The sequence below is a fragment of the Balaenoptera physalus genome (genome assembly GCF_965194825.1).
Source record: "Balaenoptera physalus genome assembly, contig: HAP1_SCAFFOLD_1081, whole genome shotgun sequence".
In the NCBI taxonomy this organism is placed as follows: domain Eukaryota; kingdom Metazoa; phylum Chordata; class Mammalia; order Artiodactyla; family Balaenopteridae; genus Balaenoptera; species Balaenoptera physalus.
Genome location: NW_028125712.1, coordinates 83,531 through 111,323, shown reverse-complemented (window position 1 = coordinate 111,323; position 27,793 = coordinate 83,531). Strand labels below are relative to the sequence as shown.

Sequence of the window (27,793 nt, the reverse complement as noted above, 5' to 3'; positions counted from 1 at the left end):
CTTGAGGAATTAAAGCTTGAAGCAATAATTTTAAAAATCAATTGTTAATTAAGGTGGCAAACTTATTTTATTATGCACTTTTAATTTTAAATCTGTAATTGTTTTTCCACACCTGCTAATAAAGATGTAAGAAAGCAGTGGTTTCAATCACATTTGCAGGGATGTTAAATCACTGCCCTTGAGAAGTCTGATTTTCTGGTTTCTAATACATGTCTGGATTGATCATCCTGAAGGGAAGGCAGCTTTCCCATTTTCTAATCATGCTTAGAAATCTATAAACATTTAAAAATCTTCAAATTAGACATTATTGGTTTCTCTGCCATTTTTATTTTCAGTGACTAATGAACGTCAAGAATAGGGAGATCATTTCCAAGCAATTACTGAAAGTAAACTGATTTATTACGCCATGACCTATAATACAGGAATACAAGGTACATTATACGATTTCTATTGTTATATGAAATTGGGAAGTTCTTTTCAGAAAATCAATAAAATTTTGCACACTTGCAGTGCTATTAGAATCTGAGTTCTCTGTTGCTATATAAATTATGTTTTAGATATCATAAAATTATTCCTCAGATAATGTTTATATCCAACAACTCTTTTACATACTTTTAAATAAACACATACAGGCTAAGGATTAGTAATTACATTGTATTTCAGAATTTCATTGTTCCTCCAATCACTAAAACTGTCTTTGTATTAAGCTTTTAGCAGAGATTATGGGTAACAGCCACATTTTACTATTTCTCTAGTCCTAGCTATGCACAGGCACTCTGATTGTTACAAGTTTTCCTCTCATTACAAGGAGCAATGCATCATCAGTGACTCTAAGCTTAACAGAATTCTTTTCCTTGATTACATCCCGTGTGAGGCGTGGAGTTTGAGTTTTTTAGGAGAATGTGCATCTTTGTTCCGCTCTTTCATCCTGTTTGTCCTCATAGACAAATAATGAACCAGGCCTATTATTTTAGCAAACTTAAAATCTTAATGGTAACTTGAGAAAGAGGAATGTGTTCTACTTTGCTAACTCTCCTAAAATAATCCATAAATATCATAATAAATATTCTGAAATCATGGTTGGGGAATAAAGGTAACGTTGCCTTGCTGCAAGGAAAAGACAGGGATAATGTGAAATGGATAATGTCAAAATTACAGATAGCCTGGAAATGTTTTATGGATTCAAAAATATACAAAATTGAGTGCTGTTCATCAAAAATAATGGAAAATAGGATCAGTTTACCTAAAGATTATTTGAGTTAAGGATTATGTAAGTCAATCTGGCTACTGTGCATAAGGTAGCAATGGTTACCAACATTTTTCATCTCCAATTCCAAGGCTCATCTTTTATTCAGCATACATGTTTTATACAACATCTATAATCTGCTATGATTCTTAAATGTCAGGAATGGCATAAATGGCTGCCTCTACTTAAAAAATATAACAGTAATTAAAAAAAAATCAAGTCATTTATATACACATTTACTATAATGTGTATGGAAACTGAGCACGTTACACTAAGAGAGGTAAGACAAAGGCAAGTACTGTACGATACCACTTATATGTGGAATCTAGCAAAGCCAAACTCATAAAAACAGAGAGTAAGATGGTGATCACCAGGGCATGGGGGTTGGGGGAATGGGATGGATATTTTTTGAGGACACAAATTTGCAGCAAGTAATAAATAAGCCCTCTCTAATGCACAGTACAGTGAACATAGACAACAATATTGTATTATAATCGCCAAACTTGCTAAGAAACTAAAATTTAATTATTCCAACCACTAAACAGAAAGGATAATTATGTAACATGATAGGGTGCTAGGTATTGCTATAATTATAATATATATTATAATTATAATATATAAATGCATCAAAGTAACATGTTATATACCTTAAATTTGTAAAATGTTATATGTCACAATTATTTCAATTAAAATATATAAATAAATAAAAACAAAGAAAGATGCTAATTATCTTGTATTTTTTGGTATCTCCATTTCATGTTTTGCTATTTCCCACTCTTTTAGATAATTTCCATTTGGCAAACATCTACATATTTTAAATGTCTCTACTTTCTCTAAAAACTTTTTCTCTATTACCCAGAAACGACTGGTCAAGTTTTCTCCCTTGTAAAGGATTTTCTCACAACCTTCATAAATGTAATTTAGAACCTCTGTCGAACCATGATTTTATAAGATAATGGTTCTTTAAACTTAGACTGATTACATATGTCAGAGGTGAATGAGTAACACAATACAGAGACGGTTGAACTTACTATGCCTTCATAGCAAAACTGTTGGTTAAATGGTTGTGATAAGTAGGGCCCATAGAAAAACTAAAACTGGTAAACGATACAAGTCAGGATGATAAAATCAAAGGGGTAAATGTAAAATACATTATCAATATGCATGAAACTTGTATTGGAATGCTGGATAAAGAATTCACAACTGTTAGAAATTGGTCAACCTAAAGAAGACATTATTATTTTCAAAAGCTACCTATATTTTCCTTGGATAAAGGCAGATCAGCACTATCCTTTTCTATTCTCTTCACAACACAGTATATAGCAGTGATAGTGGCAGCCATATGGCAGCAGGCAGCAAACTAATGATTTTTACCACCAAACAAAAAGGAAAAGATAGTAATAGGAATGTAGAGTGATAAGAAGGATTGAAGGATCATTACCTTACATGATACCCAATCTGAATTGTACACTGTGAACAATTCACAATTATCACAGATCACAGGCACTGCTGTTCTGCCGTATTTTTCTGGGAAAACTCATTTGTTCTATTCATTTTTGTGTGTACTGACATTTAAAACACATAAAATATTTTTAAAACTAAAACTAAAAAGATGCTACCAAAAAAAAATATTTAATTGAAGTAAAAATTAGAAGACTCTTATCTTTGCCACTGCCCTTCCCAATTCTCCAGCGGTTGCTCCTATTAGATATACTTTTGCAAAAGTAAAGTTTCATCACCACAAAAATCTTTCTTTCTTCAACCTTTTCACTGAAAGTGCCCTTTACAGTTTTGCTCTAGTGGATGCCTGGATCTCCCCTGAGGACACTACTCACTTCCCCTGCAGGGCTCCAAAGTGGTAGAGGATTTTGGTTACGTTTTATTTTTGCTTCCTCTATATTTCTCTTAGCACTGAGCTTGTAAGTCAAATGGGGTTTGTATCAATATTTGCACTTCCTTGTTCTTTTCAGTCTATTCTCAGTCTTACACAGAGATTTGAATCCCGTGTTAGCAGGTATTATCTCTTAGGACCTCTCATCATTGCATCATCTACAGATACCCTGGGCTCTCACTGATTCTTGATGTCTCTAGTTCCCACTCCACCGTTACTTTGGCTGTCAGAATTTTTAATGATTTTAATCCTCAGAGTGAACAGAAAATCTAACTATACTGTGGCTTCTCAGCTTCCTGAACTATTGTGAAGTTCTTGTCTTGCATACTCCCCAGGCCACTCAGTTCCGTAGTCATGACCTAGTCCTTGGCATTACCTATAATAGCAACTCCTCCATAATCTCAATTTCACACATCACACTCTGTCAGCTCGACTTCCTGACTTCTTGCTTGTACTCACTGCCTCAAGCAACCCCACTCCAATAAGCCATTATGCCACCGGGACGTATATTTATTGATCCCACATTATTTTCACTTTCCCTCATCAAACTTATATTTTTCTCTTCCATAAAAACCAAGCTTAAATTCCACAGTCAGTTGTTTTAATGACTTCCCTGCATATACCCTCGACTACACTATTCTTCTTCAATTTTGTCATGCAACTTGGCTGTACCCTGACTCTAATTAAATAGTTCTTTACTAATCCAGTCCTGAATCTGAGCACTGCCATAACTGGAGAAAAACACATAACTATACTGCCTGATCTCGTTTTACATTCTCCTTAAACCTTAAGGAAATTCAACTTTCTATTCTTTTCTCTCCTACTCTTTTAAATGACTATTCTGTACTCTATCTTTCCTGCTCTCCTCAAACATTCATCATCTCCTCCCTCATACGCAAATGAAGTTGATGGACTGGCTTCCTAATTTGCTGAGGAACGAGGTCCAATCGCCTGTCCTCACACCTATGTTCCTGATAGCATTTATACCTGCATACTCTGACTTCACTCCTATTAGTGTGTCTAAGGCCAACACCTCCACTTATGTAACGTTGGCAAAGGCCTCTCTCCAGGGTCTTGATCTCTATATGAGGTCTCTTTGCAAAGAAAAGGGCTCCTCCTCCTCTGAGTGGACTTAGCCCTTTGTTGAGATACAAGCGCTGACAATAAACCTGAGCAAGATGACAGTTCCCCTCGCCTCCTGAACTCAGTACCCTCACGTGCTACATGATTCTAAGTAGGGAACCGGTCGCGTGCTTACTCAGGAACATCTATCTGGTATTCCTGTACTCTCTGTCTCATGCCATCAACTTCCTCTCTCTACTAGATCACTCCTATCCTGCTGTTATTTATTCTACCCTAAAAATATAATCTCTCTTGACTCACCCCTCCTTTTGGCTCCCTTACATTTCTATTTTCCCCATTGCAGCTAAAATTATTCTAAGAGTTTTTTATACTCTTTCTAATTCTGCTTTCCCCAATTCTGCTTTCTTAAAACCACTCTAAGTGGCCATTCTCCTTTTCCACTTCACTGAAAATATTTTTTAGTGAGGTCATCAACGTTTTCTACTGATAAAGGTAAGGCCGGTTCTCAGAACTTATGTATATTGGACAAGTCGATAGTTCTCTCTTCCTGTAAACACAGCTTCACAAATAGTACCCTCTGTGTATTTGATCCAATCACTCCTCATTCCTTTTCATTGCTGTCATACCACCATGGTCCAAGCCACCATCCTACTGAACTTGAATTATGGCAGTAGCTTCTTAGCTGGTCTCCCTGTTTCCATCCATGCCACATATCAAGGGTATTCAACATAAATCACAGTAATTATTTTAATATACCCAACCATTAAGTTACTTTTCTGTTCTCAACTCTCAGTTGTTTTCCATGTCACTCAGAGTAAAAAACAAAGTCTTCATTTATAATCATTGCAAAGAATTAATAGCTTCATTACCTCTCAGATTTAATTTTCTTTCTCTCAAACTTATCTATCTAACTCTATCTCCTATCATAGGTCTATAATACTGTTTTCTCTAACTTTATTTCTTTGTTTCCAAGACATTTCTAAAATTTCGTCCCTCATCTCCTTCAAGCTGTCACTCAAACATCACATTCACAGTGAGGCCTCTTCTGACCAAACTGTGTAGGACTGCATCTCTCTGCAAGGACTCCCACCTGCCTTGCTTTATTTTTCTCCTCAGCACTTACTACTTTTCCCCATATTACATTACATTTATGAACTCTCTTACTTTCTAGAATGTAATTTCATTGAAAGCAGGGAGGTTTTTTCTCTTTTGTTCATTGTTGTACCTTCTCAAGCCCCTAGACTAGTTCTAGGCACATAGCAGATACTCAATAAAAATTCATTAAATTGAATTGGAGTCTGTGTCAGACATTATTCTGGCCCCTGCAACTATAATGTGAACAAGTCATCTTTAATCTAATATCTTCATAATTTTCCTGATGCCCTCTAGTTTATATATTTTAAGATTTTTTTACCTTAAAAAAGAAAACTAGACATATGTTATATGATACCTCAGTAATAAAGACAAAAACCAGCATAACCATCTTTAATGATAAACTTTAAGGGGATGAGTTGTAGAAGTCAGATGATTAGTGTTCAGACATAATTTTTTTTTTAATTATTTATATTACACGTACAGTTCATACTAATGAGATTCTGTCTTTGAGTTTAGTCATAAAGTTTCTTATTGGAAAGAAAAAGAGACTAATGTAAACTATGGACTTTGGATGATAATGATATGCCTGTTTAGGTTCATCGATTGTAACACATGTCTGACTCTGGGTAGGGCTTCTACGGGTGGGAACAGGGAGTAATGAGAACTCTGTACTTTCCACTCAATTTTGCTGTGAGCTCAGAAGTGCTCTAAAAATAAATTTTATTAATTAAAAAAGGAGAGATATAAGTGAATATGATTGTGGATTCAATTTGGAAATGATTATGTTTGGCAGTTATACACCATATTTGACTAAGGATCACCAAAAACTAATAGAAGGTGAGCGTTTGTCCTTGGCAATTAGAAAAGTTTAAACCTCACCTTTGACCAGTGTGTTATGCTTGACTTAACTGTAATGACTGAGTTACTTAACTGTTATTTGAGCTTATCAACATGCAATATTATTTGTACCATTTTATTACATGATGTGGGATTTTTTTGATACACACGTATATATACTTGCAGTATACCTAACCAACTTTTCACATCCTGCTCTTCACTTTTTATTATCTGTACCATTTTTTAGAAATGAATTTTTATTTTAAGTAATCTATGTACTATTTTTAAATAGGCAATATCATGTGTTAAACATTTGTTATTTTATAAGACATGGTAATCAGCATATATAAACCCATTCAAGCCACACAATAATTCATACAAGAGCTATGAGTGGCATCAATACTACAAGCTTATAGTAAAGAAAATAAGCATTAAAATGTTAATTCTCTCAAGCTTCTATATATAATGAGTTGTAAAGATGAGATTCAAACATAAGACTGTCCAATGTTAAAGGATCTTTATGTTCTTAATGTCTTATTATATTTAATACAACTGTATTGAAGTTACTGATTAGAAAACAAAGAAAATACTAAAAAGAAAAAAGTAACCCATGCCGAATAAGGCAAACTGTTGACATTTCAACGTATGTCTTTCAAAATTTGTTTGATTTTATATAATTTATAATGATAATACTTAAGATATTATTTTATGCCAGCACTTTTATAGTTAATATAGGTATTTTCTTATGTCATTCCATTAACTGAATGTGCCATAGCTTCACTAATTCTCTCTTTTTGACATTTTTTTTCCTATTTTACTATTATAAATAATGCTGTGACTGGTTTTTCTTGGACTTGAGGATAACTTTCTTCACTTCACATGAATTTCTTATCATGTTCTTAGAATACATTTATACAATTAAAATTCACTTTGTCAATGCATGTCTCTCTGGCTTTCTAAATAAATTCCTGAAGTGTCACCTAAAATGCATCAGTTGCCAGTTTCAAGAACAGTTCATGATTTCTTATTTTCTATAATTTGTCCCACAGCTAGGTATTATTACTTATTTTTGTTGGAATTGTGTTTGTACTTGATAATTTTGATAATAGCATCTCAATATCAGATAAACTTACTTGTTTCAGATCAATAGTGAGAGGAAACATCATGCATAAGATTATATGCCATTTATGTTCTTTCCTGCTTTTGTAATGTGCTATTCCTTTTTTTGTTTTATCTGCCTCAAACTTTGATGATTTGCAAATGCTGTTTAATACTAAGAATATTATCTTTTGGCTTACCACATAATTTGTGAATCTTTTCGTCCTCCAAGTTTGTGAAAGCATCATTGTGTTTTCATTGTAACCCATGCCAATTTGTGAAATGGAGAATTTAATTTTTATTTAGCTAGATCTTTTTGGTATCTTATTTTTGAGCTTAGAAAAATCTTCTTAATGCTAAAACAAGATTGAAATAACTATATTTCCTTCTAGTATTCTTATGACTTTTACATTTATTTCTTTGTTCCAACCGGAACGTGTTTACCTTTGAAATATTAGACCAAGAGCTAATATTTTGGATCTAAGTAGGTTTAAGTAACTCTTCCAGCTCCAATTGTTAATAAATTTTAGTTACTGTTGGCAATTTTATCTCCACTAGGAATTGCAATCACTTTTTCTAAGCTGATACCCTATTCTTGCTAACTTATTTCTTAGAGATTTAGTTTTCTTTGTCTTTCTGAGAGGGAAGTATACATGGTACCCTGCACCTGGCCTTTGCTGGTCAATCGGTTCTTATTCCTGGAACTTAGGAACTGGCTTTTGGAGACTTAGTCAATTCATTTAATATTGGTCATTGAAACCACAGGACTGGAGAAATCATTTTCTACATGAAGAGGTTGACCTACAGAGAGAGAAATAAAACAATAAAATAAATGCCTAAAAGGAGTGGTGACAGATTTTATGCCTCAAGGAGAGAAAGTAAATCAGGGAAAGCAGCTGCTATGGCTCCTGGTGGATGTTCAGGACATTTGTAATTTACTGAGAGGAGATGCAGTGTTTGCTGAGAGGTACCCTTTTGTCATTCCAATAAGTTCTTCTTTTTCACTGAACACTATGGATTCTTTTGTTTGCAACAAAATTATCTCTGATGAAGACTCAGTCAGTTATACTAAAGTGTATTTTTTTTGGATTTTTATTCCCATTTATTGTGCTCTATTTGTTCTTACAGCAGGACCACATTAGCTTAAGTGGCATAACTTCTCAGTACATTTGAATAGCCATCATGAGAAGTCATTATCATATTTTCCTATGAATATTCATATACATATATCTTTATATAATATATAATACATATATATATACTTACAGGAGAACTTCTGTATCATTTTATCTTTTTTGCCAAATTAAAACAAAATCCATGAAGATTCTGATTATACTCTAATGTGTAAAATAATTCAGTAAGACTGAAGATTTTTGCAATATTTTATATTGCATACAAAAAAAGTTCCTGTATTAGATTTTAGATTTTCATTGTGTGAGAATCCATGCCTGTGTCATCAAAGATGCATCAAACATTTACCGAGTTCCTATGATGTGCCAGGCCTTCGCCAGGGTAGTGGATGGCTAGAAACAAGAGCAGGACTGACACACTCCTGGACCACAGGCAGTTGATGTCTAGGAGGAGGACAAGCATTAGACCAGCGGTCCCCAACCTTTTTGGCACCAGGGACCAGTTTCATGGAAGACGATTTTTCCATGAATGGTGGGGGGGATGGTTGAGGCAGTAATGGGAGAGATGGGGAGCGATGGGAGAGGCAGATGAAGCTTCACTTGCTCGCCCGCCGCTCACCTCCTGCTGTGCGGCCCGGTTCCTAACAGGCCGCGGCCCAGTACCGGTCTGCAGCCCAGGGGTTGCGGACCCCTGCATTAGACAATCACTGATTGAGATGACTCTGGAGGGGAAATAGAGACTAGATGATTCCAGCCTTCATCGGTCAAGATAAGGGTTTCAGTGTTTATAACAGGAGTAAGGAAAGTCATTGATAACAGGCTTTAGGCAGAGAAGTGATATGATCCAATTGGTATAAGATATATTCATGAACACATATTTTGGTAGCTTTTTTGTATTATAATTCCAACTGCTTTACATAGGAAAGCTATTGATTTTGGAGGGTATGTGTGTTGTTTATTTGTCATAATTGTAAGTTCTAAAAGGTTTACAATTTTCTAATTTGAATAGTCTAGGTAGATAATAATGTAAATTTATATAATAATGATATAGATAAGCACAATGAGAATAAACCTCTTTATTTTTCCTAAGATTGCCTCTAGTTTTCCCCTGTTCTAGTGCATATCTTTCGCTTTTGCCTATTACATTATTCAAGGTTCAGACAGGGAATAAAGAACATGTAATGGGTATTTCAGACAGAAATATATTTAATCCAGAGTATCAGAGGCTTATATAACCATTAGGATGGTTGAAGTACTGAACATCGCGTAGACCACTAAGAGGAAATTCAGATGTGTCTGGAGTCATGCAAGTCGTCATAATGATTCCAGCTGTCTGCAAAACACATGTCTCTCAGGAGACTACTTTAGAAGAATACCATGAGAAGTGTCAACTAGTAAGTAATCTCAGCTACTTCCTGCTAACAGAATTCTAAATTTCCTTTCGGGAGAAATTCTTGACCCACTTTTAGTCCGTGTAATTTAAACAGACTTGAAATCTCAAATTCTGTTCCTATCAGTAAGGATGTTACTAGTGACTGGCCTTAAAAATTTGCACATTCTACTGGTCACAGTGATTAGCTGAGAGTTCAGCATGCTACCAGGTCAGGTCAATTAGTTCCCACCCTGTAAATTTTACTGAGCTGACCTATGTTCCCTGGACTTATTTATTTAACAGAAGGTGATTTTTAGACTGATGTTGGCCATCATTGTCACCACATGGAAAAACTGCCTGAAAAAACCACCATAAAGGAAAACAGAATATAAAGTAGACCAGTCATATTTTTTAAAACGTTTTTGAACAATTGATTTCAGCAATATTTGGAGCTTAGTTTAGAACTGTATTTCTGGATTATATGATCCAGTTTTGCTTAAACGAATTGACTTGGAGTTCTTCATTTCCAAAGAATGGATTCCAATTATTATAGCTATTAAATGTACTTTTTATATTCTTTTAAGAAGCATTTGACTTTCTATTATTGTAATAAGGATTTCTGCAACCATATTACACATTTAGAATATTCCGTGCTGCCATTTTAAAGTTTCTTATGGTGTTAGAATAATATTACATAAATTGTAAAGTTCTCTTTTTCTCACATTAAAAGCTTCTATTGATTGAGATTTTTTTAATTAAATAACTTTAATGTAAAACTGTCTATTACCAGGCATCTGTCTGCAGAGAAATGCTTTAGCAATTTAAATTTATATTTCAAGATTACCATTTTGTTTAAGTTTTCTATTTCTTAATCACTCTGTTTTTGAAATTCATACCATTCTATTCACAGAGATTTTCAAATATATTAGCTTACGAACAGATTGTTCAACTTTCCCTGTGTTTGCTTCTGCTGTACATTTCATTTTATTGTACTTACAGTAGTTTAGGGATGTTATAGTAGTTTTTCCGCTAGTGTCCAGTGGATTGCTTTATAGAGGGAGGGAGGGTGCAGTTAGAAACCTTAGGGAACAGAATTCCCCTACCGGGAAAAAACAATAAGATAAACCTTTGGAAGGATCAAATGATGGACAGATTTCAAATGGGAGACTGTTGCTAAGGTGTGATTCTGACACATGGCAAACAATCCACTGGAAACTAAAAGGGATAGGTGGAAGGAAATGAGTGTTTCTACCCCCTTGTTAGCAGTATCCGGTCTCTTTCATTCTCTCCTTTATTTCAAGCCTCAGGCACTTTGTGACTCTAGCTGTTAATTTCTATCTCTCTCATTTTCTCTTTCCTGACTCTCTTCTCTCTGTCACTACTACTATACCAGTGTTTTAAGGTTGACTGGTGGCTTGAGTTAATAAAACTTTTTATTCTGTGGGCTTTCCATTCAAGATGACATGTGTGTAATGATTGCTGCTCATTCAAAGAATTAACTCATTTCTAACAAAAAGGATAGAAGGCCAGTTATCTTTCCTGAATATGACCCTGGGCACAATTTAAACCCCAATAAGGATGGGAACGTAGAAGTGACATTGCATGGAGCCAAAAATGAAGGTCAGTAGATTGCTTAAACCATCACGTAGGCATAGGGCCAAGATCAAAGAGAATGGGTGCCAAAGAGTGTTGACACAGTAAATACTCATTAAACATTAAGGAGGTATATTCAAATACATTTAAATTAATAACAAGTATTTTTATTATTTTGTTATTTAATTAAAATATGCTGTCCTTGGTTTTATCAATTTGAGGACTTAGAGAGTCCACCTTCCTCTACAAAAGGACATTTCAATTATAAACCTTACTAATTGAAAGAAGTGACTTTTTTTTTTGGCCGCGCCATGTGGCTTGCGGGAACTAGTTCCCTGACCAGGGACTGAACACAGGCCACGGCAGTGAAAGTGTGAGTCCTAACCACTGGACCGCTTTCACTTTTTGTTAATAAAATATCTACTTCTAGAATATATTCTATTCTTAAAATTCACAGTTTCAATATGAAATTAACAAAATCAAATAATAACTGAAAGCATCCTATCTAATTGATAAGAGGTAAATATTTATATTTTTTGTGCTATAAAACACAATTTCTAATTTCAGAAATCCCAACATGCAGAAAGTAATTATGGATTTTCAAATAGATCCAGTCTTTGTTATATCTCTGATCCAATTACTCCACATAACTTATTAGGAAATGCCAAGAACTGTCTGACATCTTGATGACAAAATTACTGTAATGGAATAGCAATACTTTATATTTTAAAAAGAAATTTTAAAAAATGTAAACATGAAGGAACTCATTGTTTATTATCAGAAAATCTTTAAAAATATAGAACATTTTAAAAGATGGGTACCATATGATATTATTTCCATTATGATAACCAAGGTTTTATTTTCTTTGAATTCTCCTAACTCATATATAAACACACTGTTAGTACATGCACAGCATTAGTAGTTTCAAAATCTGGTTCTGTGAGTTTTGAGAGAATGATTATATCAGTTTAAAAATGTTTCTTGATAATGTACTTACTTGTTTCTTCCTTTTAATATTCTCTAAATTATTGCATCAACTGTATCACACCAAGAATCAATGCACATGACTTTGGGTATACATGGCTAATATTTTTGAAGGACAAAATTTATCATACTGGTCAAATTTCTTCTACATTGGTCAAAGTGAGATTTATAAATTTAAAAAGTTAATCATCTTCATGAATTTGATCTTTCATGTTTTGTTAGTTCCTAATGCTTATATTTTCATATTTTATTGCCATCTTATTTACTAAATTTTCTTTTCAAACTCACATATACAAATGCTAACACCACACACATATTAACTGAAATTGCTTACTATTTCCATGAATACTGACAATTTGTAGAGTGGGTATTCAAACATTATAGATTAGAATTTCTATTTTAAGTGTTGCTTAGTATGTTAAATTTCAAGAAACAAGCATCTATCTATAATATATATTTATAATATCTTTATTACAATGCATTTTATATTTACCTTAGTGGTAAATACAAAGCTGATCAATGATTTCTTATTACTTCTCATAATGTAACACAAAGTAATGTGACTTGAATATGATTTACAGTGTTTTTAAAAATACATTATATGGAAGTCCAAAATCTTTTAAATGATGGTGAAAAATAAACGTGTAAATGGTGTGCATGTGTGTATATAGTGTGTGCATTTAAATGTACGTATTCTTATGTATATATGTTTTTATAAACAAAATAAAGTTCACCCAACTGATTACTTTCTATTTCAAATCAATTCAACCTCTCAAGTTTTTGTTTTTTTTTTAATTCGTATGCCCCCTCTTTCAATTCTTCTATCTGTGTCTATCTATAGAAGTAATGTGATATGATACTGAATCTATCCTGCTTTTCAGGCTTATTGATGGAAAAATTTACTTTGCTTTCCGTTTAAATACATCTCTTTATGTTTTCAGAGATTAATTTGAGGATAAGGTGTGGAAACAAAAATGGGATATGTTGTAGGGAAGAGATGCTATTGTTAATATAAGAAATGAAGTAGTAATTTCATGGCACACAGAGAAAGTATATGAATAAAATACTGCTCTATAATGTTTTCTAGTAAGTAGTAAAATACTACTATATTTTAAGTTTTACTGGCAACACACATGAAAGAGTTTTAAGCAAAAGAAGTGATGCAATAGGCTCCACTGGGCCATTCAGAATCCTCTTGCCACTGAACCTACAGACCAAGGGGTTTGCTGTTTTGGCTGAGTGTTCCTGATTATCAAGAGGAAAGTACATTGCCGTACCATAGTGAGTGCAGAGAAGAATGTTCCTGGAACCTATGGGATTGACTCAGGTCTTATTGTAAGTATGAATGGAAAACTAGATAAACCTAAAACAGACAAGACTAGTAAGGACCCTGATCTTCAAGACTGAAGTTCTGGGTCATTTCTTCAAGTCAAATATCCTGGAAAAGTTTAATGATATCTAAGAGCAAAAGGAATATGGTATGGAAAGGTGAATAAATAAGTTATAAAGACTAACTCTGGCCTTGTAAACAATGGCTGAAACAAAGACTATACAACAGTATATGCTTCACTTATATATATATTAAATATAAATAATATTATATATTACATCTACACATTTACATTTATATTACATAAATTATACTCCATCTTGTTTGCCTTTTGTGAGAGTAAACATCTTTATGATTTAATGTTCAGGTTTATGATTATTAAAGTGGTATGGTGATCAAATTAGAATGAGAATGAATGTTATCTAGAGTTAAAAAAGCAACTGATGGATTTGATATCTTTTTTTTTTTTTGACAAGGGATTAGTATGTTCTTATTAACATGCACGAAACTTCATTGCATTAGATGGGAGCGTGTTGTTTTTCCTGTTTCTGTTTTCACATTTAAATATATATCAAAGGAGTGTGTATTGATTCTAATAGTAAAGAGGCGGATTGTACTAGATGTTGTCTACTAGATTTTGGCAACCTTTTCAATCCCTTCTAGTTAACTTTAGTATCTCAGAGACTAGAAAGCTAAGAACTGTACTGCTAGATTCTGTTACTTGGATTGGAGACAAAATGTGGTTTTTCTTCATGAGCTTCATTGACAGGAAACCTGCAGGGACGCCAGGGAGGCAGAGGATGCTTTTCTTGGAGTGGCTGCAGCCAAGGGCCCGGCTGCAACAGACAGGACTCTTCGCGGGGCTCGAACCCACATTCTGACTGTGCAGGCGTTCTGAGCGGCAGGCAGCTGCTGCAGAGGCACCACTGGCTGCAACCACTGCTGTTTTCCAGACCCCTGGATCCTCACTGTGGTAGCAGGGCCCGGAAACCAAGTATTGCATTCCCACAGCAGGCCTGAGTTTTCTCCTCTAACCCTCCAGGGATGTGGATGCACCGAATTTCCTGTTTGTTCATCCGTTCTTAAAATAAATGAAAAACTCAGAGTTTTCTGTTTCCTACACTGTGATTCCTGATGCACATACATATTTTTCAACCATATTAATAGGTTTCAGAATTTATTTACAATTTCTTGGAGAGAAATATTGGCATCATAGGACTAGATCAGTAACATTTGTTTTATGTGTGATAAGAAATGTAATTATTTTAGAAAACAAAGTATATATCTCTATATAGATAGATATAGAAATAAATATAGAGATATAGATATAGATATATACTTAGTTATACTCTCTCCATGTTCATAAAGTATTAGATTTTAGCATTTGGAAGTTCACTATATCTAAGATCACTATGTAGCCACAGGATATGAAAAGGCTTATTTTATTTCAAAGTGTGGAAATATACATCCTAAGGAAACTTCACAATGTTTGCATTATTTGTCTCAATTATATATTAGACAGTTTCGAGCATGGAATTATGAATTGTATCCATATATGTACTATTTTATTAAATATTGTGCAATATTTTAAATCACATGACAATATTTCAGATTTTGATAGCGTAAAGATAAATAAAACTTGTTTAATGTTCATAGATTTCTTCAACCTCAATTCAAGATTCTAATGTCAAGCCTGCACATGAGATGCTGTAGCCGTCTACTCAAGCTGTTCAGTGAGTCTGAAGTTGCATTTAGCGATGGCATATCTCTCATGGGCTGATTGGCTGTCCTGCCTGTCATTTCCATGGATGCCATTTCTCTTTTATACCTTGCACTTCCAAAAATGTCATATATTTTGTTTCAGAGAAAAGATCTTTTTATCCTTTTCAAATTTCAACATGTTAGTGTAATTTCAAAAGACATATCCTAGAGCTATAAAATATATTAATGGGATTCTAAACATTTGATAGACATTGAAAATACTTTTATCTGTATTTAAATACCTATGTACGGCTTAAAATATTGAAGTTTGTAATAGTATTTTAACTAGGTCTGTACATATACGTACAATAGTACAATCCTGTTAAAAATGCTTTCGCTCGAGATGAACCACTTGAAGCATTTTCATGTATCCTTTTAAGACATTTCTTCTGACAAGGTGAGCCAGTCTTTCACTATGTTAAGCACGGTGTGACATGCAGGGTATTTGGATCCCTTGAATCTTACTTCATCATGGGAGCTTTCAAAATTTAGAGAAAAGGATGGTATCACAAACATTATGAGATACCTTTCTGATGGCTTGCCATCTATCAAAACTATTTCTTCCCTAAAATACTCAAAACAAACAACATGTACGCTGGATTTAGAATTTAAATGTTTGCTGTTGACAGGATATAGGCAGTCGATATGCTGTGTATGCATGCGTGTATGTTTGAATGTACTTTGTTAAATTAAAATTATTACGTGAAAGGGAAATAATAAAATTAGCTGTTCATAGTTTCTAAATAAAAATCACATTTATGTAAATCTAAGACATCACTGAGAGAGGAAGACGTTGTCTGAAAACATGACTTCTCATAGAAATATTTATTAAGTGGCATCTATATGCCAACGTAATGTAACAAACTAAAAGTAGTTTTAACTTTCATAGTTAATTTCAGTGGCAAACTGTTTTCCATACATTTATATCTCAACATTACCTCTTGAAAGGAAAATTTGAGTTACTAAATACTGACTCCATATCTCCCAAGTTTAGCTAATAGTATTCTACACCTACTCTGGAAAATAAACAAACGACTCTAAAAGATAACATTATATTTATTTTTAAAGATGATGAGATAGCAGATTTTGGTAAATTGGCCATGATCATATGGCTAGTACTGGGTATTGAATGTTTTAACAGTAAAGTAGCAAAACTTCCAAGCATAAATAAAGAAATTATTTCTACTTAAATGTTTTAGATAGGTAATTGCATCATTAAGAATTCTTTCTTTGTAAAAATAGTCTTTTGTAAGAGCTCAAAGTTTTGGCTTGCTGATATTCTATGACCTGTTTGTTGGCTTATGTAATTCACAAATAGCTTGTAATGCATCGATAATACTAATTATATCCTAGTTCAGGATAAAAAATACTTTCCCACATCCTTCTATGATTCTTATATTTTTACTTGTAGTTATGCCTTAGATTCCAAAAAAAAAATCACAGTTTTTCTGAAAGTTAATTGAAGTTCTAAAGCTCTGGGTGGAAATGTCATGGTAATTTGTTTTTGAAATAATATGGAACTCTACAGCTAAAAACAAAGCATTCAAGACAAAACAAACCATGGTTACTGTGGCAATAAAAAATTTTAACTTCTATTTAGGCTTTCTTTAACGCTTTAATGGGTCTTCTTTGTATTCTAACAGTCATGTTATCTTCTCCACAAATAGATTCAACGTCTCTAAAATGTCTAAGGAGAATACTAGAATGTTGTTTCCATATGCAAACTGCAAAAGTCTTTTTCTGTATGCTCAAACTTATCTGAGAGAACTTTAAATAAGTAGTGACGCAATAATTACTTCCTGCTAAAGACTGATAGATTAATATTTTTGATAGATAATAATTTGGACTCATGCAAACATCCTCCCAAGCTATTTTTTATGATCAAAAGACTACAAATTAATGGCAATCATTATGGTATATCACTTCTAGAAATCATAGCACGTTCATGGACCTCAATGGTAATGAATTTTAACTATTTCCTTTTTCTTATAGGTCACAGCCAAAGAGATTACATATGTGAATTTCCAGAATGAGAGACCCAGAAAATGCCATGATTTAGTTCTCCAACTCCAGGTACAGATTTATTTCAGTTTCACTATTCAACTTTAGTGTAAAGAGTTGAGAACACTTTAGGTAAATAATCAAGGAATGAAGAAAAAGAGAAAATGGAGATATGATAACAAAATACCTTAAAGTCCAAGTAGATGGAGTAAGGCTATCATGAACAAGCTGTATAGAAGTCTAAATACTAGTTCAAGAGGAAGGTAAGTAAGAGCATAGATGCAGACTGCAAGTTACTTAGTGATTAACAGTCTGGAGTTTGAGGTCAAATTCTAAACCTGCAATTCAGTAGCTGCCTGATTCTGGGCAAATTGCTTTACTGTCTATGCTGTGCTTTTCCATATTCATAAAATCATTTAACATTTCTAACTTCATAGAATTCCTGTAAGTGAGGAATGAGAGCATGAAAAAGGCACAGCTCAACACCTTGTACATACTGAGCACTCAATACATTTCAGCTCTTCTATAATTCAGCTCTTCTCAAAATAAGAATACTTTGGGGACCATAAAATGTTAAGTTATGAGGTACCCTTAACATTTTGAGGTATTTTAATGGAAAGTAAGTAGATCCTTTCACAAAATTATCAAAGGACTTCAAAGTAATATTTATTTTATTTATATGGCATAACTCTTTGTAAATTTAAGTATATACGCAGTTTTAACGTAGACCGAAGGTATACACAATATTTTAATTTTTTCAATACTTCCTGCTGGCTTGGGTTCTACAGAGAATTAACATTATAAAACCTGTCTAATTTTTTCTTATAATTCTTAGGTATACTCTGTGCTTTATTTTTAGTCTAAAAAGGTTTTGGTAAACTGAGTATTATTTAAAATTTTCACCATTTTTCATGTATTGATTTCCTGAGCACCAGGAAACTGAAATATGCACGTGATAAGTTTAGTACTTCTAACTTTCACACAGGAAAATTTTAGGTAAGGGGATTCATCTTTGTAACAACTAAGGATGGCTTTTTACTTAAATTTTGGACTCCAGTTATCATAATGTCCAATTTCCCTATTCTTCCTAACTTAATTTCTGCCTAGTTAATCATGTATTTATTTTATTTTATATAATAGTATCTTATTTTCATATTATTCCAGGTTGGATTTCTTCCTGCTTTGTAGAAAAACCTGAGCATGTTTAGCAAATATTTTTGATAAACAGATCATTTGTATATTCTGAGAGACATACAGCACCCCCCTTTGGGGATTTAGTCTCATCAGTCATAGTAAAGAATAGCCTTCATATCTGCCTAAATAAAACTGTAATAAAATGTAGTGATATATATTACACAATAATATACTCTCCAAAGGTGCATTATAAGTGATTATCTGATTATAGGCTGCTTTGGTTTTCAGTGTCACCTTGACCTTTCTTAGGAAAGATAATTGAAAATTGACTGAATACAGACAAGTTTAGCATTCAAAATTAGCAGCAATTTTAATTGTCTAACTATTGTAAATTAACACATTTTACCACATATTTTGTATTTCTTGAATTTCTCATAGAAAAATTGTGGAAAGGTTACAAGAAAAACAGAAATCAAGTGTGTACATGAAAAAATATAGTTTTTTGCTTCATGACATCGTAAATGTTATACATGTAAAATATCATTTGTGAAGTTTCATTTTTAGGTTTACGTGGGAATAACTTTGTCTTTAAATTTGACAAGAAAGGTTGCTCTTGGCAAAGTTCTATGTAAATAAGTAAACGGTATAACCACAGAAAAAATTTATAAGTTGTATTTATGTAAGATGCTTCAAGTGCTTGTAGTTGTACAAATAATCACACGTGAACAATATTAGAATATATAAAATAATGTTAAATTAAATTATAAAATACATTAAATATCTTGATCTCTCATTTTTCTTAGAAATATCGTTAAACAGTTTTGCAGTAATATTTTGATAGCTCAGACATGCCTCAGTGAGTCTTTTTGTGCTCATTGCTGAGTACCATTTATTTAGAAGACTAAAGTTGGAAAAGGATAGATGTATACTGACAGCCTCTAAGAAGATAAATCAGCATATGATCAAAGAAAGTTGAAACACACTTAAGTAGGTAATAAAGAATTAAAAACAACTATTTGTGTCATGTACTTGGAGAAGTTCTTCAGTGTCAAGAAACTGTGCAAAACATAGGTTTGTTTTGTTTTTCATTCTCCCTGTTTTCTATTTGTGGAAATAAACAAAGACTACCCCCATAAGAACAAGCAAAGGCTCTTTATTCAGAGCTTGCAACAGAAAGAGAGTCAGCAACCGTCACGTGATTTTGGCTGGCAGGAGGGTTTGAGAGCTTTACAGTGAGGACAGGAAAAGGCTTTGATATGCTCTGAATGGAAGGGGTTGGGAGGGAGAAGCTGGAGGCAGGGTAAATAGAAGTGAGGTATCTTACATGATTGGTCTTGAAGCAGATTTGACCCTCTCTGGTTGGTCCTGAGTTATAAGCAAGGGTAAAAAGTGGGAATCTGGCAGTCACTGATCAGGTTCTGACTCTTCTGGGTGAACTGCTGCAAAGATTGTGGGTTGGCTTGTTGGCTGGTGCTGCAGACACTGTAGGTCAGAGTTCTACTGTCATATCTGGTCCAGCCATTATCTGTGTGCATTTTCAGTCTCTCATATTACACCTGACTGGAGACTAGTTATAGATACTATTATTTTTCCCAAATACAATAGCTTCCTCAGAGCTAGATAAATAATTCTAAATCATTTCCAACTTGAAGTGAATGAAATAGATCATCAAATGAAAACAAACAAAACACTATCATGACACAAAATGTGAAATACTGCAAACTGAGGACAGCTATTAGAAGTACGATGGAAGAGGGTGGAAGTGGAAGAGGAATCAGAGCGGTGGCAGAAGCGGCCATTATCACAGAGAATACTCAGTGTTACTCAAATTTAAAGTTATAAAGGGTGGTCGTAAGAGGTAAGATGAAAGAATTGGGAAGGAGACCTTATATAATTTTACAAGAATTCAGTTTCAAGATGGCAGTATACATTTTTCCCCTTATTCGTTTTTCTTAAAATTGTCTGAGAAAATATAATCACATTGAAAACTAGAGATCAATTTCAATGAAAAAGGAAACTGGTTGTAATACCAAACCACACCATTGAAGCATGCCAGTCAAATATCATCTAGTCTTTGTCAAACCTGGGGAGGGATCCTAAGCTCTTAGATCTCCCCTCATTTAAACTACAGTTTAAATTCTAGACGGCCTTTCCATGACCTCTTTGGTTAGAGCAATGAAGTCCAGGAGGCTGGGTGGGTCTGGAGAAGGAGAATGTTCCTATAGAAAACCAAATCATCACCAAGGAATGACCAACGCAAGAAGCAGAAGGGGAAGCAGGATGACTGGCTATGTTAATGAATCCGTAGCCCTGAATCCTGCCCAAAGGAGCCCACAGGGATGCAGTGAGGGGCAGGGAAGGAGGATGCATTTCCACATGTCATTTAGTTTCTGTTAGGTGCCACCCAACTGCTGAGTGCAGATAAGAGAAAATGTGAAAACAGGGCAAAGGTGTAAACATTACAGGTCAAAAGCTTCATGAATACACAACTGTGATCTTCACTTCTCTATAACTTAACATAACTTGACCATCAGATTCACCATGTTTTCTCCATCGTGTGCCTATCTGGCCATTCAAAAACTCTAGTAACTCAGTCTGTTCCAGTTTGGAAATCTCTTTTGGGTAAATCTTCAGATCAGGGTTCTCTCCCACTCTCCTCCTCTTCTCTCATATACTCAGGAGATTATTTGATATTCAGTTATATTGGGTAAATTTTAAACTCCTTTTGACTGTTTCAAACATTTTCTGAGGCAACAAATGTTGATGGTCCAGAGGAGTAGGAGGAAGGAGTGAAAACAATAAAGAATGCTTAAAGGAATACCTGGGTCAGGATTATCCTAACGTCTGCCACAAAAATAAAATGATAATACTGATGAAGTCACACTATTCAATCCAGCTGAGGATGATGACTAATTGCTCACTTTCCCCATTTCTCTCTGATTGTACAATGTTTAACTGCGAGGACCTTCTGCTCATAACACCTACCCACAGAAACAGGAAGAAGTAATAACGCAGAAAAAATTATCCAGGAAACAAAGAAAATATTTACACTAATAGTGCATCAGAGTGGGCACAAATCACGATTGATATCATTTCCATTTAATGAAGGAGATTGCAGAAAAAATATACTGAAGTGTCTAAAAGAAAGATTATGAGACAGATGCAATTTAAAAATTGAGCTTGCAGAACTTAGAAAATAAAATAATGGGAAAATACAATAAAAATAAGGCATATTAGAAACAATAGTCCAGGGCTTCCCTGGTGGCGCAGTGGTTGAGAATCTGCCTGCCAATGCAGGGGACACGGGTTCGAGCCCTGGTCTGGGAAGATCCCACATGCCGCGGAGCAACTGGGCCCGTGAGCCACAATTACTGAGCCTGCGCGTCTGGAGTCTGCGCTCTGCAACAAGAGAGGCCACGATAATGAGAGGCCCACGCACCATGATGAAGAGTGGCCCCCACTTGCCGCAACTGGAGAAAGCCCTCGCACAGAAACGAAGACCAAACACAGCCATAAATAAATAAATAAAATTAAAAAAAAAAAAATGGGGGGAAACTTTATAAAAAAAAAAAAAAAAGAAACAATAGTCCAGTATAATTAGCAATGCACCCGAAAATTTAGTGAGCATGGAGTAGAAATTGAATAAGTTGCAAAATATAAATATATAAATTGGAAAGGACAAAGAAGTAAATTTAGTATTAGAGAAAATGAGAAATATGTCAAAAGAAGATCCAAATGTGCATAAATAATAATTATGAGATGAGAGAAAAAAATGAGACAGAAAAACATGAAGTGAAAAAAATGAAAGATAATTATTCTAAAATAGATATGAATCTGAAGACTGTAAGAGCACACCTTATACAAAGACAAATTAACGTAGAAAGATTAACACCAAGAATTTTCCTTATGATATTAGCTATCTTAAAGAAGGAATGCATAGCTTCTGGGAAAGAAAAGCAAATTAGTAAAAGAAAAAAAAATAGGAGAAATGGAGTCCAGTGAAAAATGAGATATTATACATGTAACAAATAAATAAGATCAGCCATCAAAAAAAGAAAAGGAGAAACAGTTTGTCTTCAGGTTTTTACAATGAAAAACAAAGAGAGCTAAGCTAAGAGACAGTGCTGCAATAGTCACGTTCTTTTCTTTTTATTTATTTATTTTTTATTGAGGTATAATTGACATAACCACAACTGGTTTTGTTTGTTTGTTTGTTTTTTGGCCGCACTGTGTGGCTTGTGGGATTTCAGTTCCCCGACCAGGGACTGAATCTGGGCCATGGCAGTGAAGTGCCGAATCCTAACCACTAGACCACCAGGGAACTCCCCACAATGTTTTCTTATAAAGGGCATGACTTCAATATTTTATATCTGACCATACTGTCTTTCTAACACATGAAAAATTAAGTAGATAAAATACGGTAATTTTTTTAGGAGAAAAACTAGTGGACTAAATTCTGCTAACCAAAAAGTAAAGAACTCTAGAATCCAGAATATTTAATTATTTAAAATAAATGATTGATGAAAATTGTTATAAATAGTAAATGTTCTCAAATATACAAATAAGGAAAAATTGTGGGAATTATTATTTCAGAGCAAAAGTTGACAGTAACAGGGGATGAATTATAAGCACCTCCTCACCCTTTGTACTTGTGTGCTATGGGGAAAATTAAGTGTGCTCTTCCATTCACTAACTTAAGAAAGGTTAATTAGCACCTGCTATGCAGAAGACCCTGTTTTACAGGGAATACAATTGAGATCATTGACTTCAGGTAGCTTTCATTCTTGTGTTTGGGGGCTGGGAGAGCAGATAAAGACAATGAACATAACAAATAAGTAAATTTTATGGCAGGTTAGAAATGACAGGTTCCCCAGAGTGAAATAGAGGAGAAAAGGCACAAAGGGACTAATTGCAGGTGGTGATGGATGGGTGGGGATGAGAGACTGTTCTGGGTAGCTTCACAGAGAAGGTGCTGACTGAGCAAAGACTTAAGGAAGAGAGTAAGCCATTCAGAAATTTGAAGGAAAAGCAAACGTCAAAAGGAAAAGCCAAAACAAAAACAGGTGCTCACTGAATTCATGGCATAAAGCTCATGAGGCTGAGGTGGAGAGAGCCAAGAGGGAATAAGTAAGAGAGGGCTCAGGATATTTTGACCCTTATAAGCAAGCCAACGTGAGAGCTTTCACTTTCTCTCATTTTTCTTCATGGGGAATCAACTAGTACTGAGAAAATTTAGAATAAGAGTACAAAAGGAGAAAAACCCATATTGTTTTTTATTAACCACCACCCCATGAAGGTGGATGTTTTAAGAAATAATGCTTTAAAAATGAAAGAAAAAACCCTCATGAGGAAATACTCTATATTATCTGAGAGATCATTCTTTTAAACATGGGAAAATCTTATTTCCATATTTTGTGGATTAAAGAACACTAGCTTTATACTCATATGACTTGATGGAATTGTCAAGAGAATAAATTATGTTTTGTACCAGCTATCACGACTCTCTCCCTCTCGCGTATATGCATGTTGAAATGTGTTTTTCTGCGTCTAAGCTCCTCCTTATATAGGAAAGATAATTAAATTATAGTGATAATTTCCTGTCTGTCTGAAATCCATCTCACATCTATTGTCATTCATCCCATTCTAATTTTCCCTACTCCTGGGAAAATTTCGAGATTACCTGATCATAATTTCTGATATATGAATAGAAATGTTTATTTATTTTAAAACTTTTCATGTTTTATCTTTGATAAGTAGATGACTCTGGAAAGATTAGGGTGATATTAGCTTTAAATTAACTCTATGAGATTCCACTAATTTTATCACCATGCTAATGTAATGTTATCACAATATTTTAGTTAGTTAATAGAAGACTTCGGTTTAACTTCTCGTAATTTATATTTTTAAACTATTCCAGTTCTATGGTGTTAACATTATTTCCAGAGATTATTACAAAAACATCAAATTAGGTTTAACTGACTAAATTTAAAATAATGGATAACTTTTTGAAATGTTTAATACTGTGAATATTATAAATGCTATACTGAAATTGAATATTTAGATCTTTAGTCAATTAAGACTTTGGACCAATATTAAATCAAGTTAATTAATAAATAATTTGGGGCTTCCCTGGTGGCGCAGTGGTTGAGAATCTGCCTGCCAGTGCAGGGGACACGGGTTCGAGCCCTGGTCTGGGAAGATCCCACATGCCGCGGAGCAACAGGGCCCGTGAGCCACAACTACTGAGCCTGAGCGTCTGGAGCCTGTGCTCCGCAACAAGAGAGGCCGCGATAGTGAGAGGCCCGCGCACCGCGATGAAGAGTGGCCCCCACTCGCCGCAACTGGAGAAAGCCCTCGCACAGAAACGAAGACCCAACACAGCCAAAAATAAAAATAGTAAATAAATAATAAATTTAAAAGTTTAAAACAAAACCAAAAACATAAAATCTGGAAAAAAATAAATAAATAAATAAATAATTTGGATACCTGGACACTTTCGAAGTAAAATGATAAAAACAATGGTCACTGAACATAGTTTTAAATTAAATTCTCTGTTTCTCATTGTTATGTATAAAATGTCTATAGCTTAGTGGGACTTACACATGTTTTGAAATGTCTGGTTCTGCGGGCTTTTGTACTGAGCATGAGTTTCTGGGTTTAATTGCATATTCTAGGTTCCTGGTTTAGAAGTGCATTTCAAACTCCTCATAATCCCCTTATTCTGCTTGCTTCAAGAAATAGCAGCTCCTCAAAGGTAAGTTTATGAACAAAGTAAACAATATATTTATAAAAACTAACCGTTTGCTCATCAGGACTTGCTTTAGGGACCTCATCTCATAGTTCCCGCTAATACAGTTATTACATTGTAACATCTACCCAATCCCAACCTGCCCCCTGACTTAAAGGATTCACCTTCGAATTCTGCAGACGCTAAAACTATAAAACTATACTGCCGGGACTTCCCTGGTGGCGCAGTGGTTAAGAATCCGCCTGCCAATGCAGGGGACACGGGTTCGAGGCCTGGGCCGGGAAGATCCCACATGCCGCGGAGCAACTGAGCCCGTGAGCCACAACAACTGAAGCCCATGTGCCTAGAGCCGGTGCTCCGCAACAAGAGAAGCCACAGCAATGAGAAGCCCGCGCACTGAAAAGAAGAGTAGCCCCCGCTCACCGCAGCTAGAGAAAGCCCCTGAGCAGCAACAAAGACCCAACGCAGCCAAAAATAAATTAAATAATTTAAAAAAAAAAAACTTTACTGCTTTAATGCCTCATTTGAAGCAGTACTCAGACTCTGTCACAGTGTCTGACATTCTTCCTTACAGAGTAAATCTAAGAAATTAGCTTTGCCTGATCAACAGGTTTTATAGTGGGCTTCTAGATGTCAATAGCCACCAAATGCGAAGACAGTTTGGTAAATGAATGCATGAGGTATCTTACGCGTGTAGCAAATGAATAATTTAAATTTTCTGTACATTAACAAATTGCCATCTCAGAATATATAAATTTATACTTAATACGAGCCATGCCTAATTCGAATAATATATGAGCATGCCTATTCCCCTTGTGCTCACCAAAAATAATATCATAAATTATTTCAACTGTCACTCCTGTGAGGATATGTAGATTTTCAAGTTGTCACACACACTTATAGATATAAATTGATATGTATGTTTTGAGACTTATACCTGCCTTATGCCCATGTGTCATCGTACATTTTTATAAAAAATTTAAAAAATAATTCCTGTGACTTTGTTATGCAGAATATAAACATCTTAATATCAAAGGCTAGAAAATGCCTATAAATATTTTATACAGTGTTATAGTCACTCTTAAACAATTAAATTTCAGACGATATTTTTAAAATACATTTAAATAACTTTTTAAAAATACAGTTCATGTATCATTATTCTTATTGAACTGCTTTGGAATCTTAGAAATGTGGTAGCCTCCATTAAGTAGATTATGGTATGAGTTTTCAGAAAATAGAAATAGATTTTTGATGCTCACGTGCAAATGGTTGGCTAACAACGGCCCAGCTCTTCTACTTGCTCGTTCTCCTAACAAATGCTGCATTTCAAGGAAACAAATTCTAAATGTCAATATACCCACACTGCTGGGCTCAAACAGTAATTATTGGAGTGAATGGGCTAGGGGCACCTGGGGAATTGGGCAACTCATCTCACCTCTAAATTACCTTGAACACCTGGGAAAAAATATAATGGCCTGCAGCTGGTCTGTAGAGGAAACTTGTGATTCATTATCAAAGGAACGGAGAGGTTTACATATGTTTTGAACATGTGCTGCCCCTTCAGAAGGCACAATGTAAATGGATTTAAAGCATCATTAGGTAAATATTTTAGCACAGTTAGGAAAATTGACTACACAGCAACAACTGCCATGAGTTGGGAAAGCATACTGCTGTGCAGTGTCAAAATATGGGCATGGGTGAGGTTACAGATGAAGTGTGGACACAAAATTCCAGTGGCATTCATAAGACAAGTGCCTAAAACATAAACCCAAATTATCATTATGGAGTTTCACTGAGTACAATTTAAATATTAATGCTGACATTACAAAGGAATATTTGATATTTAATCAGTTAGATCTAGGCTAAGATATAGTTTATATTTTTAATCTTTTTGTTTGAACTTAAGAAGAATGATTCTGCAGTCCAAATCTAATATCACTAAACTCAAATTGGCCCTGGAGTAATAACTCAACCGCAAGGACACAGAAATTCTAAAGGCTTTGGGCAATTTTAGTCATTCTTTCTCAAATGTGAGTATGACATTATAGAGGAAACTGAAATGTCAACTCTGCCAATACCTAGCTAAGTGACCTTGAGTCATTCCTCTAATATGTTTCTTTATATCTTAAATATAGAATTAAATATCTCAAAATACTCTCCAGCATTACAGACAAGTATAATTCTTAAATGTAAATAATCGAGAGACTGTTGAAAGCAAATATTCACATGTATTTATACTGCCTGATAGATCAATGGAAAACTGTGATACTGTACAAACAGCGCTCTGAAGCTTTTGACCTATATCACTAAACAATCAGTTATTTCTATAACTTATCCTGAAGTGTTACCAAAACCTACAAATTTAACAATTTATATACATATATATAACTCCTTAGAGATTAAATAAGAGGCTAGAAGCACTTGTGCCTATTTACAAAGGAGTACAAACACAAGTTGAATATTTCTTGTTAGTCCATTATGAAGTTGAAC

The 27,793-nt window shown here is 34.4% G+C and overlaps 1 long non-coding RNA gene across 3 annotated transcripts in view; it reads left to right on the top strand.

Annotated features, from left to right (window-relative positions):
- LOC309653750 overlaps positions 1-27,793 on the top strand; it is a 77,397-nt gene that overhangs the window by 34,478 nt on the left and 15,126 nt on the right. Inside the window, exons 1-3 of one of the 3 annotated variants that reach the window (XR_014259434.1) lie at positions 15,170-15,392; positions 17,413-17,493; positions 18,994-19,720. This is a non-coding gene — a long non-coding RNA (uncharacterized lncRNA). Of the gene's footprint in view, positions 1-15,169; positions 15,393-17,412; positions 17,494-18,993; positions 19,721-27,793 lie in introns of those variants that run through there. The other 2 variants (XR_014259432.1, XR_014259433.1) reach the window with 2 other exon arrangements.